This window comes from Tachypleus tridentatus, chromosome 13 (assembly GCF_004210375.1).
Source record: "Tachypleus tridentatus isolate NWPU-2018 chromosome 13, ASM421037v1, whole genome shotgun sequence".
Taxonomy (NCBI): Eukaryota; Metazoa; Arthropoda; class Merostomata; order Xiphosura; family Limulidae; genus Tachypleus; species Tachypleus tridentatus.
In genome coordinates, this window is record NC_134837.1 from 27,372,416 (window position 1) to 27,391,221 (window position 18,806).

At 35.6% G+C, this 18,806-nt stretch overlaps 1 protein-coding gene across 5 annotated transcripts in view; it reads left to right on the forward strand.

Annotated features, from left to right (window-relative positions):
• Positions 1 to 18,806, forward strand: part of LOC143237691 (zwei Ig domain protein zig-8-like) — a 217,705-nt gene that overhangs the window by 76,250 nt on the left and 122,649 nt on the right. The gene's annotated exons all lie outside the window — the stretch shown is intronic.

An 18,806-nucleotide genomic window follows, 5' to 3' on the forward strand; every position in this document is an offset into this window, starting at 1 on the left:
TTTAACTAAAAGTGGCAAGTCAATTAACTTTTATTACTTGGTGATGTCAAATTGCGTCTTTGTTGCTATTTTATTACTATTTTTATACATTCCATTTCTTGAGTATGCCAAACTCTGAATTTGTGGAGGGGTTTAGAATGAATCTTGTATTTATAAGAGGAGTGGATTATGATCTGTACATTTTTTCCTCTAGTTTCGTATCTGTGGGTAAGTAAAAACCTGTAACTTTGGGTAAGTAAGACGAAAACCTGTATTTTTGGCTAAGTTGGGGGGAAACTGTATTTGTGGGTAAATTAGAAATATACCTGTACTTCTGGGTACATATGAAAGAACCTGTATCTTGAGGTAATCAAAGAGAAAACCTGAACTTGTAGGTAAGAATGAAACCGTTTATTTTCTGGAAGTCCTGTGCGCAATTTCTCAAGCTTCTGGAGCTAAGTGAAGCTACAAAGCTACTGTGATTTGAATATTAAATAAGTTTTCAGTACGTGATTCCAAACACCAAATAACAAACTTATGTCTCATCCTTGAACAAGATTAGTCAGTTTGTGTTATTATATATATATATATATAAGACCAAAATCTCTATTATCCTATAGCCTATTAAAACCTCTTAGTTGCTGGTAAAAGTGTAAAAACCAAAAACTGCTACGAAACAAATGTCCAGAACGGCTCTCAGAACAACTTCAACAGAATGTCAATAGTGAAGAATAGAGTTCATGTCAGAAACTCTGTAATACCACTGAGTATGAAAGGATGAAAAAAAAGCACCTTAAAGCTAGAGAAAGAAGCTTCTGGTCATACCTTAAAATAGTCCGTGCGTCAGTCAATACGCAAACTCCACATGCGCTGGACTTAACAAGACTAGTAGGAAATGTGCAAACCCGTTGGTAAGAGATTTTCCATTAATTACGACAAGATTTCCTAAAGAAACAATATAGCTCACTTTCTTTAACAAAATGAATGCTGAGAATAAGTTGTAACCCATATTAGAAAATTCTAGTGGAGTATTTCAGGAACTGGTATTATATGTGCACACCTGACATTTCTGAAAATAGATATTTATAAAAACCCAGTTAATGTTCACTGTCTATAAAAACACAACTACATAACTTTCGACATCTCATTGTTATACTTTGTTAATAATTATTGAAGAGATGGCAAAAATAATCAAATATCCAGGTTAGATCTTCCAATTTGTTGAACTAGAAATTATTGCGTACTGATAGATTTCAAGTCATCCATTTTATTATTTCCTTGTTGAGCATATTAATTAACATTTTTATGTTTAGTATAGTTAATAGAATTACTTTTGAAATTTTACTTGTATGTAATTTAAACCACAAGGTTTATTGTTTGTTTTTTTTCTTGGTGAAAGTATGAGGGTAATTGGTTGACTTTTTATCTTCACTGAAATGGTGCTTCAGTGTTTTTCACTATCAGCGAACCTGCGGGATTACATGACTAACCGAAATGTTGGAACTCAGCATGGCCAGATGGATAAGACACTCGACTCGTAATCTGAGTGTTGCAGGTTCGAATACCTGCCACATCAAATATGCTTGCCCTTTTAGTCGCGGGGCGTTATAGTGTGACGGCCAATCCCACTATGCGTTGGTAAAAGAGTAGCCCAAGAATTGCCAGTGAGTAATGTTGACTAACTGCCTTCCCTCTAGTCTTACACTGCAAAATTAGGGACGGCTAGCGCAGATAGCCCTCGTGTAGCTTTGCGTGATGTTCAAACCGAAATGTTGAGGTATTAAATAATTTCGAGATGTATCGATAGGATTTCAGATCATTTTCTTTATTCGGAATATTAAAATTTAAAAATAAAACTAATAAAAAGTTATAGAGTTTGAATACTTATATAAAAACACTTTCGGAGCTTTGCCACGTCATCTCCGGTCATACACTATTTGACAATAGTACACCTTGAAAACAGCTCTAAAGCATAGTTTTCATTTCAAAAGGCTCCGTTTTAAGGTTATGTCCAACACATGCTATTTTTCTTCTCCCATAGTGTCCATAATTCACCTCTTGGTGAAAGACGACAGTTCCCTACCACCCATATGAACGATATGATCACAAAGAAATTTATGAGCGTTTTATCGGTAAGCTTGTCCGGCATGTATTTGTACGGAACAGAATAGATACCTGTTTTGTGCTCCAGCTGCTTAAGTCATGTACAGCAGTTGAACGGATATCTTGGGTACACATTGCTTGTGTCCCTTTTCTCCAGACGGAGATATTTCATAATTATGATACGTACTATTCCTTTCGACATATGAACGGCTTTAGCCAGTGCTCTTCATGTTCATGGATTCTTACCTGTTACAAAACGTTATCCCGTGCGTAGTTTTAATATAAAATTTAATATATAAATATTCGCGCCAAACATGCTCCCCCTTTCAGCCGTGGGGGCGTTATAATGTTACGGTCAATCCCACTATTCTTTGGTAAAAGAGTTGCCCAAGCGTTGGCGGTGGGTGGTGATGGGTAGCTGCCTTCCCTCTAATCTTACACTGCTAAATTAGGAACGGCTAGCGCAGATAGCCCTCGAGTAGCTAGCTTTGTGCGAAATTCAAAAAACAAACAATCACACTTCCCACGACGCCAAAGTATGTCGTAACGTAGTTTTGATACTATCCGTTTCGTCGTAGCTTTATATCAACTGTAGAGGTTACATGACTTGCTGATTTTCATATTCAAAATATTATTAATATGACTTACTCAACTCAATAGCTTATGTTATGAAATATCTAATATCAAGCGAAAGTGATATGAAAGAAACATTCTAACGTTCTACATTACTGTACACAGTTTTCTTAATATTACCTAGCCTAAAGATGCTTACACTTTTAATTATTACATCATTAAATCGACCTGCTTATTTTTAACGATTGAAAAGGGAAAAAATCGTTTCTGATATTATATAATCTTTGTATTAATTTACTTGTTCTTTGCTTCGAAACACACCCCTCCAAACACGCAAATTTTTAATACATAGTGTTGTGAGGATTTCGTTTTTTGAATGTGCTTGCTTTGAAGGTTATTATTTCTTAATACGATGGAAAGCCCTTAGCATCAGTATCTGTCCAATGAAATTAATGCTTTTTGGATGTACACGTGGACAGATAAATAGCAAATCGTCTGAGCCCATGAAACTTTGCACGAAAGATTACTATTAAGCGAGCCACGTAGTTCAGTCTCTGCGTGCTCTGATTAGCGCCCTTCAGAATATTAAACACTAGCATTTCCTTGTATTTGGATTAAATAAAGTTTCCATATTGCAAAAGTAGTTTGGTAATTCTGTTCCAAAGTACACGAAATATCTGAGAGGCGTGCATTAGACGTTTGTTCGAACGTATTTGTGTTTGACAGAAGAATTTAAATAATAGACGTGCAAAATGTTCTCCTACAAATGTTTCTTGTACATGAGATTGTTTATGGAAAGGAAAGAATAAAATCCAGAAGTATGCCACATTTGTGATATGTAATTAACTAATATTATAGATAAATATTATAATCTGAGGGTCCCAAGTTCGAATCAACGTCGCACCAAACATGCTAGCCCTTTCAGCTGTAGGAACGTTATTCTGTGACGGTCAATCCCAATATTCGCTGGTAAACGAGTAACCCAAGATTTGGCGGTGGGTCGTGATGACTAACTCCCTTCCCTGTAGTCTTACACTACTAAAATTAGTGACGGCTAGCGCAGATAGCCCTCGTGTACCTATGCGCGAAATTCAGAAACAAATAAAAGATACATATTAGATTATCATATTACATTAAAACTGTCTTTACGTCCTTGAAAAGTTTAATTTCTCACACATTCTAGCGTTGTTTTATTGTTGGTGTCGGTGTGGGACCTGTAGGATGGTTAGATAACTGAGTCTAACTTTTGAATGGACTGGCTTGTCCCTCTGACAAAAAGATACCTACATTTTTTTTTTAAAGTTAAATATGGAGATGAACCAATACAGATCTTCAAATGAAACGTTAGGTTTATTTATAAGGTTCTCTTAAGTATTCTATCTACATCTGTTATTGTTTGTTATACATTTCACAGTTTATAAATAATAACATTTAAACGTCACGTAGGTTTTAGCAAAACATTTATTTAATTTACAGTGAATCTAAGTGCGTTGAATGAATTGATAGATTACAGTTGGATTTTAATAGTTTAAGTTTTGGTTTATATGTAGGGAAAGTATATATTAGTCGAGAGAAATGTTTTCTTTGTGTACAAGGAAGTGGGAAAACATCCTTTACGAACTGAGTTTCTTAATCACTTTATTAAAATGCTCCATGTGCTCATTCAAACAGTATTATCCCTGCATTTTCGTGTGGTGTGAAACATTCTGGACTTTTAATGTTTCCACATTTTTGAAATATCGTTTAAATCACATTCTATCTACTTCTAAATCTTCACTTCTTAACTACTAATCTCTTAATGTAATTTCCTGTCTGCAAACGAGTCAGAGAACAGCTACTAATGATCACCAGAACCTTATCCTGAATAGCTGTAGAACAGTAGTTAAAGTCATAAGGAATAGGTGCGTGTGTCTTTTTTTTTTAATTTTGTACTCATACTTTAAAGGAATGTCGATGATTAACGACTCTGTCTTTACAGAACGAGAGCTCGCGCAAGGCAGTGTGCCAAGGAAGCTTACTGTATTGGCCAAGTTTGACAAGCTCTGATATTTTTAGACAGCTCTGTATATAAATTTGGGCTCGAAGTGATTATGTTTGATTTCAGTAAAACATGTAGAAAAAAAAACAACAACCCATCAGTAACATACTACATCCTCGTTTCGATTATGCGTGCTATGTGGGATTAATGTGTCCCTACACGTAACACCCATATCCTCAGAAAAAGATATTTCCTTTAGGATTAACGAACCGCCACTCTGGTTGCTCGGAACAAAATTAAAAAAAAACTATAATGAAAATAATATGTATATGTATATATATCCGTGTTAGAAAGCTGCTCCAACGTAAAATAAAACGGCACGAATCTTCCCTTTATATTTATTAAAATATTAAAAAAATAACTGAGTTTATGGAATTATTCGGTAACAAACAGTTAGCGAAAGTATGCTTTAACTTCTATATTAATTTATGTAAAGGGTAAGTGAATACAATTATTTGATTACGATACACAATGTCTTATCTCAGGTGGCAAAAAAGAAAATATAAAATTCTGTAGTACATTGATTACCAGAAACAGTTCAACTGTAGTACATTAATTACCAGAAACAGTTCAACTGTAATACATTGATTACCAGAAACAGCTCAACTGTAATACATTGATTACCAGAAACAGTTCATGTGTAATACATTGATTACCAGAAACAGTTCAACTGTAGTACATTGATTACCTGAAACAGTTCACCTGTAATACATTGATTACCAGAAACAGTTCAACTGTAGTACATTCATTACCAGAAACAGTTCAACTGTAATACATTTGATTACCAGAAACAGTTCAACTGTAATATCTTGATTACCAGAAACAGTTCATGTGTAATACATTGATTACCAGAAACAGTTCAACTGTAGTACATTGATTACCTGAAACAGTTCACCTGTAATACATTGATTACCAGAAACAGTTCAACTGTAGTACATTCATTACCAGAAACAGTTCAACTGTAATACATTTGATTACCAGAAACAGTTCAACTGTAATATCTTGATTACCAGAAACAGTTCAACTGTAATACATTGATTACCAGAAACAGTTCAACTGTAGTACATTCATTACCAGAAACAGTTCAACTGTAATACATTGATTACCAGAAACAGTTCAACTGTAATACATTGATTACCAGAAACAGTTCAACTGTAATACATTGATTACCAGAAACAGTTCAACTGCAGTACATTGATTACCAGAAACAGTTCAACTGTAGTACATTGATTACCAGAAACAGTTCAACTGTAGTACATTGATTACCGGAAACAGTTCAACTGTAGTACATTGATTACCAGAAACAGTTCAACTGTAATACATTGATTACCAGAAACAGTTCAACTGAAATACACTGATTACCAGAAACAGTTCAAGTGTAATACATTGATTACCAGAAACAGTTCAACTGTAGTACATTGATTACCAGAAACAGTTCAACTGTAGTACATTGATTACCAGAAACAGTTCAACTGTAATACATTGATTACCAGAAACAGCTCAACTGTAATACATTGATTACCAGAAACAGTTCAACTGTAGTACATTCCTTACCAGAAACAGTTCAACTGTAATACATTTGATTACCAGAAACAGTTCAACTGTAATACATTGATTACCAGAAACAGTTCAACTGTAATACATTGATTACCAGAAACAGTTCAACTGTAGTACATTCATTACCAGAAACAGTTCAACTGTAATACATTGATTACCAGAAACAGTTCAACTGTAATACCTTGATTACCAGAAACAGTTCAACTGTAATACATTGATTACCAGAAACAGTTCAACTGCAATACATTGATTACCAGAAATAGTTCAACTGTAGTATATTGATTACTATGGACGTCTGGTTTTAGTATTTGATATTATATATTCAAGTCAGTCTATGTCACAGAACTAAAATCCTCACAGAACTTAGTAAACTAACGTACACAAAACTATAGCAGACACGTAAGCAGAGAGGCCGTTTGTTCACGACGTCACAAGTTGTATTCTATAAAAGCTATTGAAAAATACATTCAGTATGTATCGGAAATGTTTCTAATATGTAAAAGGCTGTATTTGTGATGTGGTTTTACTTCAGCTGACAAATGGATTTCGTAAAAGCTCTCTCAAAGTGTAAGGCCGGATCTTTGAAAGTTACGTAATACACGAGGTGGCAAACTGTGCAATAGATTACTATAAAATGTAGTGAACAAAACAAAGGAAAGAAAAATAACCATTAATATACTTTTTATAAGTGCGGGTCTGCTTTATAAACAGTATTAATTTAAAAAAAACAGTTCTGCATAAAACACGTCTATTTTGCTAGCATCTGAAATCTGTTAGTCGTATTATTGTCTATCTACCTCTGCATCCATCCAATGGATTCTTACATCTCGAGATCAAGAAAGTAAATACACACATCTGAAAGGAGATAGAATGGACATACACGTGGTATGTACATGTGTGATCCAATGAAGATAAGTATACTGTATAATTACCTAGAGACGGTTTGTTTACATTTTACAACGACGATAAATTTATAATGTGAATATGTTGATCAGAGGATTAACGGAATGAATATATGTTAAACTCTATCCAGCAAATATACGCATCTTGCAATTGGTGTAGTGAAACTATAAATAATGGATGCATATCTTCGACAGTCAAGACATATCTAATGAACGATAGAATGATCGTGAACGTTTAAAAATTATTAAGCGAATTTGACATTGCATAGATAGATAGATAAGTACAGAAATGTGGTACCACAAGATAGCTAATGTGAATACATAGATTTAAAAATCGTTAAAGTGGATGTATGTTGCTGATAATCATAAATTGGAAGGGGGCGCTTGAAAGCAATTGAGTAATTAATTACATCTCAAAGTTGATAATAGAAACTGGGATTCATTACTCATTCTGATTTTCGGTTTACTGGATTAAAAACTATTATAATTTTCTAATTGCAATTCATGTTATAAGAAACATATATTAATGAGTTTTATATACATATATATATTTCAAAACAAATTCACTGGATAAATGCTCTTAGGAAATTTTTTCACACAAAGTTGAAAGATTAAGAAAAAATTAAAGGTAAAATATGAGCTTGTGAAATGAAACATGAAATTTTAAATGAAAAATGAAAAGACGTTTCATGCCACAGGGTTTTATAATTTGTGTCTTTTCAGAAGGATTTTTTATTTATCTATCAACAACAAGAAGCAACTAGTTTGTAAGCTTTTCTGTACCTGTTTAAAATGAGATAGCTGTTTTTAACCAAAGTTAACACGTTAAAAAATGTTTTTTTAATTTGATTCACGGTTAATAAGCTCAGATTATTCTACACTCTGAGTTTTCTAGTGTCATAATCAGCTTAGAATATTCTACACTATGAGCTTTCTAATGTCTTAGTCATTTCAGACTATTCCCTTCTCTGAGTTCTCTAGTGTCTTAGCTAGCTCAGACTATTCTATACTCTGAGTTTTCTAATGTGTTAATCAGCTGAGACTGTTTTACATCCTGAGTTCTTTAGTATTTTAATCAGTTCAGACTATTCTAAGCTTTGAGTTATATAGTGTTTTAATTAGCTCAGACTATTATACACTCTGAAATTTATAGCGTGTTAATCAGCTAAGACTATTGTTAGCTTTGAGTTTTCTAGTGTGGCTGGGAAGATGCCACAAACTAGTAGAGTTTCTTTCTAGTAGAGCCCCCTTCAATTACCTGTTTGAGTAGATTTTGTCATTTATCTTGTCCTGTTTCTCATCGTACGAATATTTTCTTGTTTCTTCTTTAACAAGTGTACACCATACATACATATACAGTCATGTAAAATAGTTAGAACACCCTATGAAAGCCTGTGTATTTTTGCAACATTTTCGGATATATTGATATTTAATCTCAATTTTAACAATACTGAGAGATTACAGGAAAACAAGTAAACAAGTAAAACTGAATAAAAGACTTTTCAAGATCTTCTGTAAATGTAACTCTACAAAATTGCATATTCTAACTGAGAAAAAAGTTAGGACACCTCCACATTTATTCCCACTTAAAATGGCTCAACTCACACACAGCTGTATCACACTAGGTGCACATGATTAGAAGATCGTTACTCAGCATTTTGAATGAGGCTTGCCCTATTTAAACCTCAGACATTTAGTTTGGTGTGCTCCTGACTGTTGAAGTGAAAGTGAGTACTATGGTAAGAGCAAAAGAGCTGTCTGAGGCCTTCAGAAAGAAAATTATAGCAGCTTATGAGCCTGGTAAGGGATTTAAAAAGATCCCAAAAAGATTTTAAAATCAGCCATTCCACTGTCCGGAAAATAGTCAACAAGTGGAGGGCTTTCAAAACAACTGCCAACATACCCAGGTCTGATCGTCCAAGCAAGTTCACCCCGAGAGCAGACCACAATATGCTAAAAGAGGTCTCCAAACACCCTAACGGGACCTACAGCAAGCTCTGACTACTGTTGATGTGAAAGTGCATGCCTCAACAATCGGAAAGAGACTGCACAAGTTTAACTTGCATGGGAGGTGTGCAAGGAGGAAACCTTTGCTCTCTAAGAGAAACATCAAGGCCAGACTGAAGTTTGCCAGAGAGAATTCAGACAAAGACCAGGACTTCTGGAATAATGTTGTTTGGACAGATGAGTCCAAAATTGAATTATTTGTACACCAGAACAGAGTACATATTTGGCGTAAACCAAATACAGCATTCCAGGAAAAGAACCTCATATCAACTGTGAAGCATGGAGGTGGAAGTGTCATGGTTTGGGGCTGCTTTGCTGCAGCAGGAACTGGACAACTCACAATCATAGGATCCACCATGAATTCTACTGTGTATCAGAGGGTGCTTGAGGATCATGTGAAATCATCTGTACGAAAATTAAAGCTGAAGCGGAACTGGGCCCTGCAAAACAACAATCGCCCAAAACAAACCAGTAAATCCACCAAGGACTGGCTGAAAACTAAGAAATGGAGAGTCCTGGAATGGCCGAGTCAAAGCCCAGATCTTAATCCCATTGAGATGCTGTGGGGTGACTTGAAACGGGCTGTACATACAAGAAACCCCTCAAACATCTGACAGCTGAAAGAATTCTGCATGAAGAGTGAGGCAAACTTTCTTCAGACCGATGTCAGAGACTGGTAGATGGCTACAAGAAGCGTCTCACTGCAGTTATTTCAGCCAAAGGGGGGTAACACTAGCTATTAGGAGGTGGGGTGTCCTAACTTTTTCATCAGTCAGAATATGCATTTTTGTGGAATTACATTTACAGAAGATCTCGAAAAGCCTTTTCTTCAGTTTTAATTGTTTAGTTATATTCCTATAATCTGTCAGTATTGTTGAAATTGAGATTAAATATCTATATATCCAAAAATGTTACAAAAATACACAGGCTTTTATAGGGTGTCCTCGCTTTTCACATGACTGTACATACGTAGAATCGAGCTCATTTATAAGTTAAATTATAATTTAGGTTTCTTAAAGAGATAGAACGTATTTTGCGTACATCGAATGTAAATTTACACATTATTCATACGCGTTATAGTTATTGGAACATACACGTGATGTACAGCAAATTGTTACAAATTACTATTAGGTTATAAAGCTAGCTAGCATAATCAGGGAGAAATGAACTCTTTTCACGTATTAATTACCTGAATCTCATTTAATATTTTCTCAGAATTATACACATTGATTGTCTACTCGATTTGTATATAATAATATGACCGGAGGCAAAGTAATTTTAAATAATTACACCTAAACGCAAACGCAAACTAACGTGGCAGGGGTTTAGTTTAGAGAGAGAATAAATCGTAAGAATTCTCTCTCGAACTGGGGTGTTCAGGAACGTTGTGGTTCCTTCCTCTTCGTCCCCTTTCGTGAAAGGTTATTAGGTTTAGTTTTATTTATTTATTTATTAAATAATTTTTTACTCTTTTTTTTTTTGGGTGAAGGAGGTCATTTTAATGTTATCCAAGACCGAGGCAAAGGCAGCACTGGAGAGAACGGCCAGGTTCCGTCCCGAAAGGCAGAAGTCAAAGTAAATATGAACATGAAATCAAACGACCCGACTCAGGCTCTGGCAATAAAGTTGCCTGTGCTGGGATCTAAAAATCCAATGCCTAAGTTTTTGCTGTGGGGGGAAACGGGAGTGCCCCGAGAAAACCCACTTTCACAGGACAGGCGCCGAAAGTTTTGCCTGTCCTGTGCCCGATATCTGAAAAAGAGGATACATATTATTAACATGAGTTTAATTCTTTAGATAGTTTGTTGTGTAATTTGTGATTCTTGAAATATGTTGTAAGGTGAAATGTATTTTGTTGGTGCACTAGTTAATTTGTATAGTGATGCCGTTAGTTTGTTTCTGTTTTCTGCTTTTAGATAATATTTGTGTGATATTTAGTCTATTTCATAGTGTTGGTAAGTTACTGAATTGATGTATATAATTTACTGGCGTGAATGACGGTAGACTGAATGCAGATCTTAGTATTCTATTCTGTTGAACTTGGATTTTCTGGAGTGTGTTGTTTGACATTTTGTATGTTACTTGACATCCGTACTCTATTAGTGGACGAATCTAAGCCTTGTATATTTGGATAATGGTGTTTGATGAACATTTCGATTGTCTACTGGTTAGAGTCATTAGGTGTGAAATCCGTTTTCTAATTGATGAGTGTATATTGTTAACATGTTTTTTCCATGTTAGTTTTGTGTCGAAAGTGATGCCAAGGAATGTGATGTTTTTGCTCATGTTAATGGTCGTATTTCCGAGTGATAATTTTATTTTTTCTAGATTTTTTCTTTGTTTTTTTAATTTCCTATAGAAGGTGATTGCTTGTGTTTTAGTTGGATTTAACACTACTCTCCACTTGTTACTCCATGTTGAGACGTATTTTAGTGATTCTTGTACGCGAGACATGGCCATCACTGGTTTCTGGAGGTGCTCCAGATAGCGATGTCGTCTGCATATTGTGAATTATGCGTGTATGTTAGATTTGGGAAAGGTATGTCACTGACGAAAATAATGTATAAAAGTGGTGAGAGGACTGATCCTTGGGGTACTCCTGCGGTTATATTAAATTATTTAGATATAGTTTTATTGACTTTTACTTGTGCTGTTCTATCTGTTAAGAAATTTGAAATCCATTTAACTATAATGGGATTTATTTTCAGGTGTTTTAGTTTGTATTTGATGGCATTGTGCCATACGCTGTCGAATGCTTTTTTGACATCTAGGAATACCCCAATGGTTACTTGGTTGTTGTTGAAAGCTTTATAAATTGATTCGGTTAGTCGCGTGAGGTGATCTGTTGTTTGCCTGTTTTTCCTGGAGAGATTTTGGGATTCTGGAAGGATGTTATTTGATTCACAAAAATGGAGAAGACGGTTGGAGATAACTCTCTCCATCCGTTTCCCAAGGCAGCTTAACAGACTGATGGGACGGAAATTATCTGGATTAGTTCTGTTGGTTTGTTTCTTTGGGATCGTGGTTATAATGGCTTTTTTCCAAGTGTCAGGGTAATATCCAGTTGCTAGTGAAATGTTCATGATGTTTGTGAGGTGTTGTAATAGGAGAGTAGAGCTTTTTTTCAGAATAATGTTTGGAATTTGGTCATGTCCGGGGGAAGTATTCTTCAAGTTTTTATATTAAATTTTAGTTCAGTTATGGTTACTTTTCTATTGATTGAAATTACACCTAGTCACCCTAGAAGGTTTATTAAAGTTCTGTTCTTTAATTTTGGGTAAAACTATACGAAGGATATCTGCGCTAGTCGTCCATAATTGAGCAGTTTAAAACTAAAAGGAATGCAACTAGTCATGACCACCCACCGTCGACTCTTGGGCTACTCGTTTACCAACGTATAGTGGGGATTGATAGTTATATAATAACGCTCCTATGGTTGAAAGGACAGGCATGTTTGGTGTGACGGGAATTGCGAGTAGAGAGCCTTAATCATCTGGCCATGCCGGGCCCCACCTTTATATTCAAGATTGATATGGCTTGAAGATGGTAAACTGAATCAGGCTATACAGAAACTAAGTGTTCTCAAGTTTTACAGGAAAAATTATAATATTTCTGAATATACATTGAGTTTCTTGAAAGAACTAGTGTATCGCAGAATAAAATCGTCATTAGTCTATATATGTGCATATATACTCACGCTCGAATTTCAAATTTAATTACAACCTTACTTATGTATGATTGTCTGTGCAATCAATTAACCGGTGACTGAGGACATTTTAAACATGGATTCAGTTTGTGAAGACACGGATAAGCACTTGGATCACGAAAATGCGTTGAATATCCCGAATCAAATTAGGCATAAAACACTTAAACATGTGTTTCAAACTGGGAATGAAATGCGAAGACTAGCTCGAAAGTTGTTTTGTTTTTTATGTCATCTAAACTATCACCATGGAGGAATTTCCCAGTTGTAAGTTGAAGGCTTTAATTTATTGGTTTTGATTAAAAGAAAATTAGTTATTTCAGTATGTATTTACACGTGTGTGTAGATCATTCAACAACGCAAGTGTCTATTGCAACGACAAACATGATTAGTGAATGTATAAGACTAAAGACATATATTAGCTTTACCTTTTTAGCAAAAAAACGAATCATAGAATTCTGTTGTAAAGAAAACATACCTTGCTAATTGAGGCCTGGCATGGCCAAGCGTGTTGAGGCGTGCGACTCGTAATCTGAGGGTGGTGGGTTCGCATCCCCGTCGCGCCAAACATGCTCGCCCTTTCAGCCGTGGGGGCATTATAATGTTAGGTCAATCCCACTATTCGTTGGTAAAAGAGTTGTTGTTGTTGTTTTTGGAATTTCGCACAAAGCTACTCGAGGGCTATCTGTTTACCAACGCTAGCCGTGACCCTAATTTAACGCAGTGTAAGACTAGACTCGGCGCGAACCCGCGGATTAGAAACGCAGCTAGTCATCACCACCCACCGCCAATTCTTGGGCTACTCTTCCCTCTAGTTTACCAACGAATAGTGGGATTGACCGTTACTTTTATAACGCTAATCTATCCCACGGCTGGGATGGGCGAGCATGTTAAGGCACGCTCGAATCTGCGAACCCGCGACCCTCAGATTAGGAACATGCACGCCTTAACGCGTTAGGCGGTCAATGCCATTCCCTGGTAAAAGAGTAGCCCAAGAGTTGGCGGTGGGTGGTGATGACTAGCTGCATTCCCTCTAGTCTTACACTGCTAAATTAGGGACGGCTAGAACAGATAGTCCTCGAGTAGCTTTGTGCGAAAAACCAAACCAAACCTTTATTAACCGTGACGTTTCCCTGTCTTCAATAACTTTAACTTGTGATTTTTGCATTCAGTAGTCGAAAGGTAAACTAGTGAAAGATCAGTTACCAACTCTTGAATATAGTAGATTGTTTATACTCATTAGCTAAAAGATGTGTTAATAATCAAAATTTGGCCTTAGTCATTTACTTCTAATCAACACTAAAAGATAAGTTAATAATTCACTACTTAAAAACGTTTTTTACAAAATTGTTTCCAGTTAATTAGCAATTAAACGTTATTTTAAAAATCCATCAGCTGGTAATTTTGTTCGGGAATGATTTCCTGGTAATCGTGAGCCAAAATATACTTTAATAATCCATCACATTAGTGATTTCCTGCTAATCAGCAGGTAAACATGCTTCAATAATTAATCTACTAAAAACCTTGTTATGTTTGGTGTTAAAGCTCTGTTACTTAGCAATTAAAACGTATGTTAACAATCTATTGATGTAAGATGTTTTACACTTCAGTAATTTTTTTTGTTTCTCACAACAGTGTTGTTAAGATATAGTTTTATACTATTATATTATAGTTAAAAAATCATGAAAACAATATTTTGAACACCTTAGAATGACTGTCTTGTTGATTGTCACGTAATACATTGTTAACACTATTACATTACCGTTGAAAAATCACAAAAACAATATTTTGAACACCTTAGAATGACTGTCTTGTTGATTGTCACGTAATACATTGTTAACACTATTATATTACCGTTGAAAAATCACAAAAACAATATTTTGAACACCTTAGAATGACTGTCTTGTTGATTGTCACGTAATACATTGCACCCAATCAGGAAAACTGTCCTCACCAAAACTTAATTTCCCGTCTGGAAACTACGAAAAGTTTAAAAATTAACAAAATACTTATTCTGACAAATTCTTACATGCCAGTTTTAACGTAATTCCCTGCAGCCAGTCATAGGAACTCCCCAGATTCCCTGATTCCCGTATGAGGGCAACAATATGATTGATTGATCGCGTAAACTTCAGCACAAAGCTACACGGTTGGTGAAATGTGACCTTCCCTCCATGCGTATGGAATCTCGGTTTATAGCGCCGTTACTTCGCAAACATACCGCTGTGCTACTTGGGGGCGCTATAATATGAAAAGTTCAAAAATCGTAATAACAATACTTACTTAGAACGATTTCTTAAGCTGGCATGAAAATTCGCAAGTAACTCAGTAGATCCAGTCCTCAAATAAGGAGAAACCAAAATACCATGAAAACAGGCACATACATAGGTACAACAAAAAATCACATGAATTATTTTCTGTTTTTAACCATCAGAAACGTTTTTTTCACATAACTAGTTTATTTTGAAGACCCGCTGATGTCATTCCAAGCATTACATTACTTGTTAATAAAAACATCCAATCAATCTCAAAACTGCCGTAGAATTTTGAGGTACCAAAAACTTCATTTTGATTCTCCATTCCTCAAATTTTCAAAACAAAACAAATTATAGCTTGAAGTCATTAATAATCGAAGTTTAAGGGAACTGTATAACTTTCTAGTAGTTTATTCTCTGAGCTAAAATACACAATGTTTACATCAACTGGTTTTGTTTACAGAAGTTTACATTATTTGGATAAACTCAATTTCATATTCAAACCTGCGAAGTTTTCTGAATACTGTAAATTTATATTATTCAAATAAAATATTAATGACATAAGAACATTTAAATTTCAGTCTACTATAGAACCAAATACAATGACATAGTAATTCGACCATGAAAATAAAAATAACTTTAATTATTACTTACTCTAATGATATCCGTGAGAATTGAAATCACCGTTTTAAATCTTTATGTTTGGTTCAGCTCCGAGAGAGATAGAAAGAAAAGGAAGGCTAAAAGAGGGCCGCCACTCTAATGCCTTCCCCAGCATATTTGTATGACTCGTGGCAAAGCCATATGTCTTGTCTGTCACACACATGACGTTATCAAACTTCATCAGATTTGTGTGCACTGAGCCGGCGGCCATTAGTCAACGCTAGGGCTGTCTACCACACACACACTTGCATATATGTACCTGCCTCTTATTAAGGTCGTGCACTATATGTGTAAACACACTTAGTACAAAATGTTTTTTTTTTAAGATATTATTATTTGGATAAAACAACAACAACAAAAAATCTACCAAAGAGTAACTAATAATATTTAGTGACTTATTAACCCGTTTTGACGAGATGTTTCATCCCAAACACAAGTTTTTTTTTTTTTTTTAATTTCGCAACAAAGCTACTCGAGGGCTATCTGTGCTAGCCGTCCATAATCTTGCAGTGTAAGACTAGAGGGAAGGCAGCTAGTCTTCACCACCCACCGCCAACTCTTGGGCTACTCTTTTACTAACGAATAGTGGGATTGACCGTCACATTATAACGCCCCCACGGCTGAAAGAGCGAGCATGTTTGGTGCGACGGGGATGCGAACCCGCGACCCTCGGATTACGAGTCGCACGCCTTAACACGCTTGGCCATGCCGGGCCCCCCAAACACAAGAATATGTCCTTTAGATTTTAAAAAGAAATATGTTCATCATGGTTCACGATAATTTTAGGGGTCAGCAGTGGTGCACAACATACAAACGTTGCAACGGTAAGAGATTCCTTATAATTTGAACACAGCGATTTGATAGTTTGTCTTGAGGCCTGGCATGGCCAAGCGCATAAGGCGTGTCACTCGTAATCCGAGGGTCGCGGGTTCGCGCCCGAGTCGCGCTAAACATGCTCGCCCTCCCAGCCGTGGGGGCGTATAATGTGACGGTCAATCCCACTATTCGTTGGTAAAAGAGTAGCCCAGAGTTAGCGGTGGTGGTGATGACTAGCTGCCTTCCTCTAGTCTTACACTGCTAAATTAGGGACGGCTAGCACAGATAGCCCTCGAGTAGCTTTGTGCGAAATTCCAAAAAAACAATAGTTTGTCTTACGAACATCTATTTTTATAACCTTTCATTCAGAAAATAAGTTCAGTTTTCCAAATAAACGAGGCTCTGCGATTTTCTTTACACTGACATTAGTCTTCATAAGACAACACTTAACCTCTTTCACATAAGTTTGTTTGTTTTTTTAAATTTCGTACAAAGTTACACGAAAGCTATCTGTGCTAGCCGTTCCTAATTTAGGAGTGTGAGACTAGAGAAAAGACAGCTAATCATCACCACCCACCGTCAATATTTGGACTACTCTTTTACCAACGAATAGTGGGATTGGCTGTCACTTATAACGATCCACGGATGAAAGGGCATTACAACCGTGACATTATAACATCCTCACGGCTGAAAGGGCGAGCATATTTGTTATGACGGGGAATCGAGTCAAGCGTCCTGACCATCTGGCCTAATAATAAATTGTAAAGAATTTTCCATCACTGGCTTTATATTACCTCAAATGTTAAAATTACATTTTTGTCAGATAAACCACGTTTGGCTTTGAAAACCTTCTAATCTCATTACTACGAAAACTAAGCCATCCTTTTTATATATGATTTTAAAAAAGGTGAATATATATATACTACACTTACACCTTCCAAAGCTAAATTCGTATCAAGCTCCATTGGGTGCCAATCTTTTATCGTCAGCTAGGCTGAGCGGGTAAAACATGGCTGGCTGTGTTACAAACTGATCTTGTGTGGTTTTATTATCTAACATGAATTTATATGTTTTAAAGTGAAAACAGCGTTCAACATCTTAAACTGATTTACACACATGAGATTTAAATAATAATTTTATATTATGTTATTTCAATACTGAGTTTTTGAGAAACGTACTTATGATTTAACTTCTTAACCACAAATTCTAAGAAGTTTATTACTGTTGCATTTCCTTTAAATTCTATTAAAGCCAATAAATTTTACCGTACGTATATTCAGTTATTGTACACTATCAATAATAGAAATTATAATAAATACAAATATTTCGATTTCGTATCTTTGCTGCAAAACTCATATCATAAGCCCATCACTTGAGTAGGAAAATTCAATAAATCCTTCAAGCCACTCATTTAATATTCAGTAGCCGTTGAATAAATTAATTTTCACTTCATTAAGTTTTTTACGTTTATTAATACACTAAGCCGTCCAATATATTTATTCTAATATAAGTAATGTTCAGTATCTGTCTGTATTGGTCAATATATTTATTCTCATGTCAACGGTTTCATCATACCTTAAACCTAAGTCAGTCGTTTATTTTTTTTTCATTAAGCCTCTTACAAGACTGTGAATGAAAAAAAAACTGTAGTTGAATAGTTCATAATTTAAGACAAATTTTACCTTTGGTAACAAGTTTGTTTGTTTGTTTTGGAATTTCGCACAAAGCTACTCGATGGCTATCTGTGCTAGCCGTCCCTAATTTAACAGTGTAAGACTAGAGGGAAGGCAGCTAGTCATCACCACCCATCGCCAACTCTTGGGCTACTTTTTTACCAACGAATAGTGGGATTAGCCGTCACATTATAACGCCCCCACGGCTGGGAGGGCGAGCATGTTTAGCGCGACGCGGATGCGAACCCGCGACCCTCAGATTACGAGTCGCACGCCTTAACGCGCTTGGCCATGCCGGGCCCCTTTGTTAACAAACCGTTGTTATCATTCTGTTAACACTATGATTAATTTCCACAGTATAATCTATGGTTCATGTGTAACACTTAGAAGAACGCTGGAAAACGTAATTTTAATTGCAAAACAGTAAGGATTAAAACTGTAGTTATAGAAAGGGCGGAGGCATTATCAAAATGAAGGGTGGTGGGTTTATTAAAGTGATGGGTATTTTCTATTTTGTTTAAATATTTTCATTGTTCG